The sequence below is a fragment of the Lepus europaeus genome, chromosome X, assembly GCF_033115175.1.
Source record: "Lepus europaeus isolate LE1 chromosome X, mLepTim1.pri, whole genome shotgun sequence".
Classification (NCBI taxonomy): Eukaryota; Metazoa; Chordata; class Mammalia; order Lagomorpha; family Leporidae; genus Lepus; species Lepus europaeus.
Window position 1 is genome coordinate 86,577,809 of NC_084850.1, and position 12,352 is coordinate 86,590,160.

Below are 12,352 nucleotides of genomic sequence, written 5' to 3' on the forward strand. Positions count from 1 at the left end.
TTCCAATCCTTTTTTGAAAGCCCATGCTTGATTTCACAATATTCTAGACAAGCCATTATCCATTTAGATGGCTCTCAGAGTGGGCAGCCAACATACAGGTTTTGGAGAGTTCTGACATTCAAAATAAAGCTGCTGTTGGGCTTTGCCTTGTTCTGTCACTGGGTATACAGGGGGAAAGTCCCACTTATTGCATAGACCAGAAGAAAAATATTAAACTTGCTTTTCTAGGCCAGAGGTTTAGGTAGATCTGGGTTCATTTAGGTATATCCCAGCTCTAGCCCTTACTGTGTGTGTGGTTGGCACACTCCTCCTATCCTCAGCCCTTCATCTGTAAATGAAGTATTGGACAAGATGATGTTAAAGTCCTCTGTAATTTTAATTCAACCTCTATTTACTCACTGGTCTGCTCTGCAATCTTGTTGACTTCTGTCTTAACCAATTCAAACATTATTCACTTCCCAAAGCCCCTGCTCTGCTTTCTTCTCCCTCAGTCTCAGGAAATGACCTTGATTTCACCTCATACATCACTGAGACTCTCAAGTCATCCTCAAGTAGCATAAACTACCTCAACTTCCTCCCTCACTCAGTCTCTTCTGCTTCTTTCCTATGTCGGAGAAAGAAATTTGTTCTATTCCAAGCTTTTAATCCCAACTCCTCCTTCTACTGTAGACTGTGCTCCATTAATTATAACCTGTCAACAACATTTTCAATCTCTCCCTCTCTTCTGCTTCCTTCCTCTGTCTATACATGTACTCAAATATATCTCATTCCAAGAAACCCTCCCTGGATCCAGCCACCACTTCATGATTTTATCCTTCCCCTTCCTTTAGCCACCAAACTAAAAACCAGTCATTTCCTCTCCAAGGTCACCAGTATCAGTTTAATGCCACTTATTCTCTTCAATTACTTCTCCTCTGCTGACTAATTCTGTTACCTTTGCTTGGGCCTCTTTCCCCATTTCCAAAGTGTAGGCAATTTGGAAACAGTGGGGAAGTAAGATTTAAGATCATATGCACACTTGCTAAAACATGTGTATGAAAAACCTAGGAGGAAGCAATATTTCAAAATGATATAAGGGCTGGCGCTGTGGAATAGCAGGTAAAGCCACAGCCTGCAGTGTCGGCATCCCATATGGGTGCCGGTTCGAGTCCTGGCTGCTCCACTTCCGATCCCACTCTCTGCTAAGCCCTGGGAAAGCAGTAGAAGATGGCCCAAGTCCTTAGGCCCCTGCACCTGCATGGGAGACCTGGAAGAAGCTCCTGGCTCCTGGCTTTGGACTGGCGCAGCTCCAGCCATTACAGCCAATTGGGGAGTGAACCAGTGGATGGAAGCCCTCTGTCTCTCTCTCTGCCTCTCCTCTCTGTGTGTAACTCTGCCTTTCAAATAAATAATTTTTAAATGATATAATGGCTGATTTAGGTGGTCAGATTTTTGTGAACTCTTTTTTTTTTCACTTTCCATATGTCCTATAATACAGTTATATTAATTTCATAACAAAAAGTAGTTTTAAAAGAAAAATAAATAAATAAATTGGATGTTATGACAATTCTACCCTTGTTACTCTCAGTTTTCCTCTCTTTCCTCTCTTGCTCTCTTGGTAATGTCATCTATTCATGTGCATCCAATTATACCCTCCATGACAATGACTCCCACGTCTATCTCTTTAGTCTCTGCTCCTCTCCTGGAATTCCAGACACCTGCTAGGGACTACTTACCATCCGGCCAGACTTGCTACTCCCTCACATTCAATACTAGCTCTTTTATCTGAGACATTAACATGAAACCTTAACATATTCATAGCATTGGCCATTTCTTTACTCTTCAAACTAACAGGTGAGCCCCTTTCACTCTAGGACAAACCAAGCCACCATCTCTTAACTGTATAACTGCAACAGCTTTCTAACTGGCCCTTCACTTTCTTCATTGTTCTGCTCATACACCAATGTGTATCATCTGCTTACAATAAAAAGCAGCTTTTGATACTCCCCTGTTTAAACCCCTCCGGTGATTTCTATCTCAATTAGAATAAAATCCAAACTCTTTCCACTGTCTACGAGGGATTTCTGAGCTCATCTCCTTGCCCTGGTGGTATGCTCTGCTTTTAACTGCCTTCTTTTTTGTCCCACCCTCCCCACCCACAACAAGCGTGCCCAGCTTCTTTTTTGCTTTAGGGCTGTCTCATCTACCATTACCTCTGCATAGACCACCTCATTCTTCCACCCTTGCTACCTGAGAGAGGCTCTCTCCACATCATGGCCTGTCTTGATCCATTCAGATAACTGAAACAAAATACATTAGATTGGGTGTCTTATAGGCAATAGAAATTGACTTCTCCAAATTCTGGAGGCTAGGAAGTTTAAGGTCAAGGTCCTGGCAGATTTGGTGTCTGGTGAATGCCTGTTTCTCATTGATGGTGCCTTCTTGCTACATCGAAAAACAATTGGAAAGGGCAAGGCAGTCCTCTTTGGCCTCTTTTTTGAAAGGGCACAAATCATATTTTCAAGCGCCCTTGCATCATACCTAAGCACCTCTCAAAACCCCACCTCCTAATACTACCACATTAGGGATTAGGTTGCAGTCTATGAATTCTGGGGAGCACACAAGCACTCAGACCAAGCAGTAAGAACTTCTTCCTGCTCATCCTTCAGCTCTCAACCTCAACATAATCTCCTTAGTGAGGCCTCTCCATATCACTCTACTGAAAGGAGGCCCATCCACATTGTTAGTTATTTTAGCACCTTGTCCATTTCCTCCAGAGCACTTAACAACACCTGCAATTTCAATTATTTGCTTGATTTCTGGTTTAACGTTAGTCTCCATTACTGGATTGTAAATTCCATGGGGTGGAGACTGTTTATATGTTGTCTGTTACCACATAATCCAGAGTCTGGAATTATGGTCGACATGTAGTTGGCTCTCAGTAAATCTATGTTAAGTAATTTTTTTCTGAATCTTATTAACTATATAAAATATTCCAGATTAAATTACTTGATTCTTTCAGGGTGCTTTAAGTAAAAAAAATTTTTTGAAGATTTATTTATTTGTTTGAAAGGCAGAGTTACAGAGAGTCAGAGGCAGAGACAGAGAAAAGTCTTCCATCTGCTGGTTCACTCCCCAGATGGCTGCAATGGCTGGAGCTGTGCCAATCTGAAGCCAGGAGCCAGGAGCTTCTTCTGGGTCTCCCACGCTGGTGCAGGGGTACAAGGACTTGGGCCATCTTCTACTGCTTTCCCAGGCCATAGCAGAGAGCTGGATAGGAAGAGGAGCAGCCGGGTCTCGAACCAGCGCCCATATGGGATGCTGGCACTGCAGGCCAGGGCTTTAGCCGTGCCAGCCCCAGTAAAAAAAAAAATTTAAATAAACTTTTGAGGGGACAGCATTGTGATGTTGCTGGTAAAGGTGCTGCTTGCAACCGTGTCATCACATATGGGCTCCGGTTCACATCCTGGCTGCTCCACTTCTGATCCAGATCCCTGATAATGGCCTAGAAAAAGCAGCAAAAGATGGCCCAAGTGTTTGGGCTCCTGCACCTTTATGGGAGACCCGGAAGAAGTTCCTGGCTCCTGGCTTCAGATGGGCTCAGCTCTAGCCATTGTGGCCATTTGGGGAGTGAACCAGTGGATGGAAGACTGACCTCTGTCTCTGTGTCTCTACCTCTCTCTGTAACTCTTTCAAATAAATAAAATAAATCATTTTAAAAAAAGATATATAAATACATAAAATAAATCATTAAAAAGATATATAAAGTTTCATCACCACAAAGATATTTCATATTTTTCCTTTAAAAGCACACCCAACATCTTCCCCCTCATCCCTCCTCTACCTCATCTCTAAGCCCTAGCAACCACCACCTGTTCTCCATTTCTATAGTTCAATCATTTTAAGAATGTTATATAAATGAAACAACAGTTAACCTTGTGGAGTTAGCTTTGCATTTAGCATATTTCCCTGGAGGTTTTCCTAAGCCATTGTGTGTATCAGTAATTTGTGCTTTTTTTTTATTGCTAAGAGTGTTCCATGGCATGGATGCATGTTTTTTAGCCATTCCTCTGCCTTAGATTATCTGGGTTGTTTCCAGTTTTTTATTGTTGTGAATAAAGCTTACATAAACATTTATGTCCAAGAGTACTTTAGAAAGTTCACGGAAATGGAATTACAAGATAAACTTATTTGGGTGCAAAAAGCTTTTTGAAAGCTGTGCAGTTTTGTCCATAAAACACATTTTTGTATAAAGCTTTTGAAAATCCCTCTTGCAAGATTTTGTGTCAACATAAATTTTCAATTCTCAGGAGCAGATGTTTAGCCTAGCAGATTCTAGATTCAGCTCTAATTCCTGACTCTAGTTTCTTGCCAATGCAGAGGCTGGGAAGCAGTGGTGATGGCTCGAATCATTGGGTTCCTGCCACTCACGTGGGAAACCTGAGTTGCGTCCCTGGCTCCTGGCTCTTTTCCCAGTCCAGCCCTGGCTCTTGTGCAAATTTGGGGAGTGAACCAGCAGATGGAAGACCTCTCTTTCTCTCTATCTCTCTGCCTCTGCCTCTGTATTTCTGTAATTCTGACTTTTAAATGAATAAATAAATCTTAAAAAAAAAAGAGTGGCTATGCCATTTTATTTACCTACCAGCTGCATAATTGATACTTTTTTCTTCTCATACTAGCCAGCATTTGGTGTTGTCACTTTTTTATTTTCACTGTTCTGGTAGGTATGTGGTGATAGTTCATTGTGCCAAAAGCATATGGTAATTTTCGTTGTCCCAGTGGCTAAATGATGTTGACATGATTTTGTGAACTTATTTGCCATCTGTATATATTGTTAGTTTCTTCATGTCCTTTGCTCATTTTCTAATTGGATTGCTTTTTTTTGTTGTCGAGTTTTCAGAGTTCTTTGTAGAATAGTAGATGCAAGACCTTTTCCAAATATGTGGTTTGCAGATATTTTCTCCCTGTAGCTTGTCTTCTCATCCTGTCATCTTTCACAGATCAAATGCTTTTTAAATTTTGATGAAATCTAATTTATCAATTTTTCCTGTTATGGATCATACTTTTGGTGTAAAGTCTAAGAATTATGCCTGGAAATATATTTCGAAAATTTTCTCTTTTTTTCTAAAATTTTTATAGTTTTGTGTTTTACATTTAAACATGTGATCATGAGGTAATTTTATTTTTTAAAAAAGATTTATTTATTTACATTAAAGTCAGAGTTACACAGAGAGACAGGAGAGGCAGAGTGAGAGAAAGAGAGATCTTCTAACCACTGGTTCACTCCTCAAATGGCTGCAACAGCTGGAGCTGTGCCGATCTGAAGCCAGGAGCCAGGAGCTTCTTCTGGGTCTCCCATGCAGGTGCAGGGGCCTAAGGACTTGGACCATCTTCTACTGCTTTCCCAGGCCACAGCAGAGAGCTGGATCAGAAGTGGAGCAGCTGGGACTTGAATTGGCACCCATATGGGATGCCAGCACTGCAGGCGGTGGCCTTACCCACTATGCCACAACGCTGGCTCGGAGGCAATTTTCTTAATATTAGGTATGAAGTTTAGATAGAGGTTAATTTTCCAGCTCTTGGATATTCAGTTGCTCCAGCACCATTTATTGAATTAGTTCTATACTTTGGAAAAATCTATTTGGTACATTTGTGTGGGTCTATTTTGGGGTTTCTACTCTGTTCTATTGATCTATGTGTCTATGCTTCCAATATGACTCTGCTTTGGTTACTATGTCTGTATAGTGGGCCTTAAAATTAGGAAGACTGATCCCTCCCACTTTACTTTTATTTTTCAAGAATGCTTTAGCTATTCTAGGTCCTGTGCCTTTCCAAACAGATTTTAGAAAATGTTTCTCTATGTCTACAAAAAAAAAAAAACCTTGCTGGGATCATTTAATATAACAGCTTTGTTAGATATAATTGGCATACAACAAAATTGCACATATTCAAATCTGAGATTTTTCCATACATATACAACATCACAATTAACATATTATACATCACAATAGCAAAGATATGGAATAGCTAATGTATCCATCAATGGATGAATAGATAAAGAAAATGTGGTATATATACACAATGGGATATTATTAAATCAAGAAAAGAATGAAATCTTCACATTTGTAGCAAAATGGATGGAACTGGTGGTCATTATGATAACTGAAATAAATCAGACACAGAAAGACAAACACTGCATGTACTCTCCTTTATGGGGATTAAAGAACAAAAAAACTGGGGCCGGCATTGTGGCATAGCAGATTAAGCCTCTGCCTGCAATGCCAGCATCCCATATGCACTCCGCTTCTGATCTAGCTCCCTACTAATGTGCCTGGAAAAATGTGTGGAGGATGACCCACATGTTTGGGCCCCTGAACCCACGTGGGTGACCCAAAAGAAGCTCTAGGCTTCTGGCTTCAGGCTAGCTCAATCTCACCTATTGTTGGGGAGTGAACCAGCAGATGGAAGATCTCTCTTTCTTTGTGTTTAATTTTTTTTTTAAGATTTATTTATTTACTTGAAAGTTAGAGTTACACAGACCGAGAAGAATAGGCAGAGAGAGAGAGAGAGAGAGAGGTCTTCCATCCACTGGTTCACTCCCCAATTGGCTGCAATGGCTGGAGCTGGGCCAATCCAAAGCCAGGAGCCATGGCTTCTTCCGGGTCTCCCATGCAGGTGCAGGGGCCTAAGGATTTGGGCCATACTCCACTGCTTTTCCAGGCCACAGCAGAGAGCTGGATCAGAAGTGGAGCAGCCGGGGGGCGCAGTAGTCCCGCGATGGTGGGGGGTGGCGGCATGGGGGTGGCCTCCTGGAGAACGCTAACCCCCTCATCTACCAGCGCTTAGGGGAGCAGCCAGTGATGGCGGGGGAGGAGGACGAGCGGGTTCCAGATAGCATTGACGCATGCGAGATCTTCGATCTTATACGCTCCATCAATGATCAGGAGCATCCGCTGACCCTGGAGGCGTTGAATGTAGTAGAGCAAGTCGGGGTTCAGGTCTGCGACCCCGAGAGCACAGTGGCTGTGGCCTTCACCCCCACTATTCCACACTGCAGCATGGCCACCCTTATTGGCCTGTCCATCAAGGTCAAGCTTCTGCAGTCCCTTCCCCAGCGTTTCAAGATGGACGTGCACATTACTCCAGGGACCCATGCCTCTGAGCACGAGGTGAACAAGCAGCTTGCGGGTAAGGAGCGGGTGGCGGCTGCGCTGGAAAACACGCACCTGTTGGAGGTTGTCAATCAGTGCCTGTCTGCTCGCTCCTGAGCCTTGCTGCTGGCCCCGACTTACCCACTCGCCAGCGTCCGCCCCCAGCTCCATGCAGAGCGCGCAGCCGTTTGTTCAGTTACTGACAGTGAGAAACTAATGTTTTGCATTTTGTAATAAACTCTTAATTTATATTCGTAAAAAAAAAAAAAAAAGAAGTGGAGCAGCCGGGACTTGAACAGGTGCCAATATGGGATGCTGGCACTTTAGGCTGGGGCTTTAACTAGCTGCACCACAGTGCCAGCCCCATTTTGCCTTTTTTTTTTTTTTTGACAGGTAGAGTTATAGTGAGAGAGAGAGAGATAAAGGTCTTCCTTCCGTTGGTTCACCCCCCCAAATGGCCGCTATGGCCAGTGATGCGCTGATCCGAAGTCAGGAGCCAGGTACTTCCTCCTGGTCTCCCATGCAGGTGCAGGGACCCAAGTACCCGGGCCATCCTCTGTTGCCCTCCCAGGCCACAGCAGAGAGCTGGACTGGAAGAGGAGCAGCCGGGACTAGAACCCGGAGCCCATATGGGATGCCGGCGCCGCAGGCGGAGGATTAACCAAGTGAGCCACAGCACCGGTCCCCCCACTTTGCCTTTCAAATAAATGAAAAATAGATCTTTAAGTAAAAATTAAATAAAAACTTTACCTGAATATAGAATAGTGATGACTAGAGTTTGGGAAATGGAATAGAAGAAAGTTGGATAACAGGTACCAAGGCACAGTTAAGTAGAGTAAACACGTTCCAGTGTTCCACAGCGCAGTGCAGAGGCTACAGTTCACAATAGTGCATTATATACATATGCAGAATGAACAGAGGGCATGGTAAGCTCTAAGCACACTGAATAGATAAGGAAATAGAAATGCTAATGACTTGACTTTTATCAATTTATGTTGTATACATGTGCTGAAATAATGCATCATGCTCCATTAAAAATGTACAAGTATTACAAGTTAATCAAAATGTTTTAAAAATAAAGCCATCATCCACAGCAAAAAAGATATTGAACATAACTTTCTCAAAGTTTCCTCATGTCCCTTTGTAATCCCTCCCCATACAGCTCTATCTCAAGACAACTGTTGACCTGCTTTCTGTCATTACACATTAGTTTGAATTCCTTATCAATGGAATCATATGATATGAACATTTTGACTGGCTTGTTTCATTCAGCTTGATTCTTTCAAGATTCACCCAAGTTCTGGAATCCACCAATAGTTTCTAATTTTTTAAGGCTGATCAGTATTCTATTGTACAGACACACCACAGTTTATCCATTTTCCAGCTCAGAGATATCTGAATTGTTTTCAGTTTTTGGCCAGTGTAAGCAAACCTGTTATGACACTCATGTACAAGTATTCATCTTGGCATATGCTTACATTTCTCTTGGGTCAAAACCCAAGAGTAGGGGCTGGCACTGTGGCAGTCGCTGCCTGCAGTGCCGGCATCCCATATGAGCGCCGGTTCGAGTCCCTGCTGCTCCACTTCCGATCCAGCTCTCTGCTAGGGCCTGGGAAAACAGAAGAAGACGGCCCAAGCCCTTGGGCCCCTGCACCTGCATGGGAGACCCAGAAGAAGCTCCTGGCTCCTGGCTTCAGATCAGCACAGCTCAGGCTATTGCAGCCAATTGTGGAGTGAACCATCGGATGGAAGACCTCTCTCTCTCTCTTTCTCTCTCTCTCTCTACCTCTTCTCTCTATATAACTCTGCCTTTAAAATAAATAAAATAAATTGTTAAAAAATCCAGGAAACTTACATTGGTATAATGAGTGGTTATAAATTTAAGCTGTTTTATCTCATGTGAAGACTTTTATATCAAATCAAGATACAGAGCTCTTCCATCCCCACAAAGATCTCCCTCTTACTACCTACCCTTTTAGAGTCAAACACATGCTTCATATCCTTAACCATCTATAACCTCTGGAAACTACCCTGCACCCGCGTGGGAGACCTGAAGAAGCTCCTGGCTCCTGGCTCCTAGCTCCAGATCGGCACAGCTCCAGATCGGCTGTGGTGGCCACTTGGGGAGTGAACCAGCGGATGGAAAACCTCTCTCTCTCTCTCTCTCTCTGTCTGCCTCTGGCTCTCTGTGTAACTCTGACTTGCAAATAAATAAATAAATCTTTAAAAAAAACCAAGAGTAATATAGCTGGCACAATGACTTCAATGTGTCATCTCTAAAATTCAAGTGCTGAGGCCAGCATTGTGGTGTAGCTGGTAAAGCCACCACCTGCAGCACCGCCATACAACATAGGCACTGGTTCCAGTTCCAGCTGCTCCACTTCTGATCCAGCTCCCTGTTAAAATGCCTGGGAAGGCAGTGGAGCATGGCCCAAGTACTTGGGACCCTGCACCCTTTTGGGAAACCCAGATGGAGTTCCAGGCTCCTGGCTTTGGCCTGGCTCTGTCTTGGTTGTTACAGCCATTTGGGGAGTGAACCAGCAGATGGAAGATATTCTTTCTCTCTCTTCTTCCCTCCCTCCCTCCCTCCCTTTAACTCTGCCCTTCAAATAAATAAACAAATAAGTAATCTTTTTTTAAAAATGTGATTAGGTCATAAGCATTCCTTGCTCTCATGAAAAGGGTTAGTTGCTCTTAAACAAGGGCTTGATGGAGCTTGTTATTTTGGCCTTCTGCCTTCTACCACATAAGGACGCATTCTTTTGGACCTCCAGAAGGTGCAGCAAACAGGATACCATCCTGGAAGCAGAGAGGAGCCTGCACCAGACAACAAACCTGCCAGTTCTTAGATTCCCCAGCCTGTAGAACTATGAGAAAATAAATCTCTGTTCCTTATAAATTACCTAGTCTCAGGAATTCTGTTATAGTGACATAGTGACACAGACTAAGACAGATGGATCATATAGCAAATGTATGCCTAATATTTTTTAAAGATTTACTAATTTATTTATTTGAAAGGCAGAGTTACAGAAAGGGAGAGGTCTTCCATCTGCTGGTTCACTCACCAAATAGCCACAACGGCCAGAGCTGGGCTGGTTCGAAGCCAGGAGCCAGGAGCTTCTTCTGGGTCTCCCACGAAGGTGCAGGAGCCCAAGGACTTGGGCTATCTTCTACTGCTTTCCCAGGCCATGGCACACAGCTGGATTGGAAGTGCAGCAACCAGGACTCCAACCAGCACCCATATGGAATGCTGGTGCCGCAGGCAGAGGCTTAGCCCACTAAGCCACGGTGCCAGCCCCTGGGTGCTTAATTTTTTAAGGACCTGCCAAACTATTTTCAAAAATGGTTGTACTGTTTACAATCTCATAAGCAGTGTTTGAGTGCTCCATATCCACCACATCCTTGCTAACCATTGGTATTGTCAACATTTTCATTTTATCTCTTCTGATAGTTTGTATCCTATTACAGTTTTATTTACATTTCCCCAATGCCTAATGAGGTTGAGCACATTTTCATGTGCTTATTTGCCATCTTTAATCTTATTTGATGAAATGACTATTCATATCTTTTGCCCATTTTTGTTATTTTTACAATGTATTTATTTATTTGAAAGGCAGAGTTACAGAGAGAAAGAGAGATCTTCCATGTGCCGGTTTAGTCCCCAAATGGCCACAACAGCTGGAGCTGGGCTGAACTGAAGCCAGGAGCCTGGAGCTTCTTCTGGGTCTCCCAAGAGGCTGCAGGGGCCTGAGGACTTGGGCTATCTTCCACTGCTTTCCCAGGCCATAGTAGAGAGCTGGATCAGAAGAGGAGCAGTTGGGATCCAACTGGCACCCGTATTGGATGCCGGCACTGCAGGCCACAGCTTTACCCACTACACCACATTGCTACCCTGCCCCTCCCCCAATTTTTATTCTTTTAAATTTCTTTAAAAAATTTTAACACACATAAAAGAATACATACTTAAGTGGTGTTATTTGATATTTTGATACACATTAATTGTATACTGTCCATCAGAGTAAATACATCTATCTCCACAGAGATTTAGCATTTTTTATGATGAAATATTTAAAAATCCTATTTTCTAGTTTTTTTAAAGACTTATTATTTGTTTGAAAAGCAGAGTGAAAGAGAGAAATGGAGTGAGAGTGGGAGAGAAAAAGAAAGATGTTTTGTCCTCTGGTCAACTCCACCTTGGTCTCCTACATGGGTGGCAAGAGACCAAGTACTTGTGTGTGCCATCCTCTGCTGTCTTCCCAGGTGCATTAGCAGGGAGCTGGATCAGAAGCAGAGCACCAAGTACTGGAATTAGCACTCTTATATGGGATGCCAGCATTATAAGTGGCGATTTAATCTGCTGTGCCATAACACTGGCTTCCTATCTTGTAGTTTTTCTTTTTAATAGAAAAATATAGACAATCTCACTCACATGTGCAGTCTGAAAAAAAGGTGATCTCTAAGGAGATAAAAGTATAATTGTGGTTACCAAGGGCTGGGGAGGGACAGGAAAAGATTAATTAATTGGTATTTCTTTTTAAAAATATTTATTTTATTTATTTATCTGTTTGAAAGTCAGAGTTACACACAGAGAGAAGGAGAGGCAGAGAGAGAAAGAGGTCTTCCATCCTCTCGTTCACTCCCCAATTGGCCGCAACGGCTGGAGCTGTGCTGATCCGAAGCCAGGAGCCAGGAGCTTCTTGCGGGTCTCCCACATAGGTGCAGGAGCCCAAGGACTTGGGCCATCTTCTACTGCTTTCCCAGGCCATAGCAGAGAGCTGAATCGGAAGTGGAGCAGCAGGGACTAGAACCGGTGCTCTTATGGGATGCCGGCACTGCAGGCAGCGACTACCCACTATGCCACAGAGCCAGCCCCTTAATGGATATTTCATTATAGCTAGATCGGACTTAGAAGTTCTGGGATTCTGTTGCATAGTAGACTGAATAGAGACAATGCTAATGGGCTGCATATTTCTCTTTGCCCGCTTTAAAATTGAGTTGTTTTCTGAGTGATAAATTTCAATAGTTCTTTATATATTGTAGGAACACATCCTTTATCAGACATATAGTTACCACATTCTGAGGGATATCTTGTCTGCTCATTTTCTTCGCTGTGTCACTTGAAGAACAGAAACTGTAAACTTTGATACAGTCCACTTTGCCAAGGGATTTATTATGGATTATGTATTTGGTGCCATAGCTAAGACTTTTTTTTTTTTGCCTAA

General features: G+C 43.0%; 1 pseudogene; it reads left to right on the top strand.

The window, feature by feature from the left end:
* The first annotated feature begins 6,756 nt into the window (after nucleotides 1–6,756).
* On the top strand, nucleotides 6,757–7,247 carry LOC133753588 (cytosolic iron-sulfur assembly component 2B-like; annotated as a pseudogene).
* Nucleotides 7,248–12,352: the final 5,105 nt, after the last annotated feature.